Source organism: Eriocheir sinensis, chromosome 20 (genome assembly GCF_024679095.1).
Source record: "Eriocheir sinensis breed Jianghai 21 chromosome 20, ASM2467909v1, whole genome shotgun sequence".
In the NCBI taxonomy this organism is placed as follows: domain Eukaryota; kingdom Metazoa; phylum Arthropoda; class Malacostraca; order Decapoda; family Varunidae; genus Eriocheir; species Eriocheir sinensis.
In genome coordinates, this window is record NC_066528.1 from 10854261 (window position 1) to 10855833 (window position 1573).

Genomic DNA, 1573 nt, shown 5'->3' on the forward strand with positions numbered 1-1573 from the left:
GCATGAATCACATCTCCCCGCCCCCTCAAAGGAAAAGGGATTAATATGTCACCATCCAACACAACAGTGACGAGTACCTTGGCATGAAACACATCTCCCCGGTCCCTCAAAGGTAAAGGGATTAATATGTCACCCTCCAACACAACAGTGACGAGTACCTTGGCATGAAACACATCTCCCCGCCCCCTCAAAGGTAAAGGGATTAATATGTCACCCTCCAACACAACAGTGACGAGTACCTTGGCATGAAACACATCTCCCGCCCCCTCAAAGGTAAAGGGATTAATATGTCACCCTCCAACACAACAGTGACGAGTACCTTGGCATGAAACACATCTCCCTGCCCCCTCAAAGGTAAGGGGATTAATATGTCACCATCCAACACAACAGTGACGAGTACCTAGACATGAAACACATCTCCTCGCCCCCTCAAAGATAAAGGGATTAATATGTCACCATCCAACACAACAGTGACGAGTACCTAGGCATGAAACACATCTCCTCGCCCCCTCAAAGATAAAGGGATTAATATGTCACCATCCAACACAACAGTGACGAGTACCTTGGCATGAAACACATCTCCCCGCCCCCTTAAAGGAAAAAGGATTAATATGTCACCCTCCAACACAACAATGACGAGTACCTTGGCATGAAACACATCTCCCGCCCCCTCAAAGATAAAGGGATTAATATGTCACCATCCAACACAACAATAACAAGTACGAAAGCATGAAATACGTTTCCCCTGTCTCCCAACGAGCAAAAAAGATTGACTTACTTCTCACAATCCAAAACAACTGTAACAAGCAGGGAAGCATGAATTACGTCCCCGCCCCCAACGGGAAAAAGATTGACTGATTTATGAAATTAAATACCATAAAAAAAAAGTTGAAATGACGTGCATAACGCGGTGCTGCAGACTGATCACATGTATTAATACACGCACGTCAGGGCTGAACACAATATAATGACGTGCACAATGTGGTGCTGCAGACTGATCACATGTATTAATACACGCACGTCAGGGCTGAACACAATATAATGACGTGCACAATGGGGTGCTGCAGACTGATCACATGTATTAATACACGCACGTCAGGGCTGAACACAAAATAATGACGTGCACAATGGGGTGCTGCAGACTGATCACATGTATTAATACACGCACGTCAGGGCTGAACACAAAATAATGACGTGCACAATGTGGTGCTGCAGACTGATCACATGTATTAATACACGCACGTCAGGGCTGAACACAATATAATGACGTGCACAATGAGGTGCTGCAGACTGATCACATGTATTAATACACGCACGTCAGGGCTGAACACAATATAATGACGTGCACAATGAGGTGCTGCAGACTGATCACATGTATTAATACACGCACGTCAGGGCTGAACACAATATAATGACGTGCACAATGGGGTGCAGCAGACTGATCACATGTATTAATACACGCACGTCAGGGCTGAACACAATATAATGTCGTGCACAATGTGGTGCTGCAGACTGATCACATGTATTAATACACGCACGTCAGGGCTGAACACAATATAATGACGTGCACAAT

At 45.1% G+C, this 1573-nt stretch overlaps 2 long non-coding RNA genes across 2 annotated transcripts in view; one reads left to right on the forward strand and one right to left on the reverse strand.

The window, feature by feature from the left end:
• LOC127001173 (uncharacterized) overlaps nt 1–104 on the forward strand; it is a 705-nt gene extending 601 nt beyond the window's left edge. The window contains exon 3 of the long non-coding RNA XR_007754846.1: nt 32–104. This is a non-coding gene — a long non-coding RNA (uncharacterized LOC127001173). The remainder of the gene's footprint in view (nt 1–31) is intronic.
• LOC127001174 (uncharacterized) overlaps nt 1–848 on the reverse strand; it is a 1388-nt gene extending 540 nt beyond the window's left edge. The window contains exon 1 of the long non-coding RNA XR_007754847.1: nt 724–848. This is a non-coding gene — a long non-coding RNA (uncharacterized LOC127001174). The remainder of the gene's footprint in view (nt 1–723) is intronic.
• Nucleotides 849–1573: the final 725 nt, after the last annotated feature.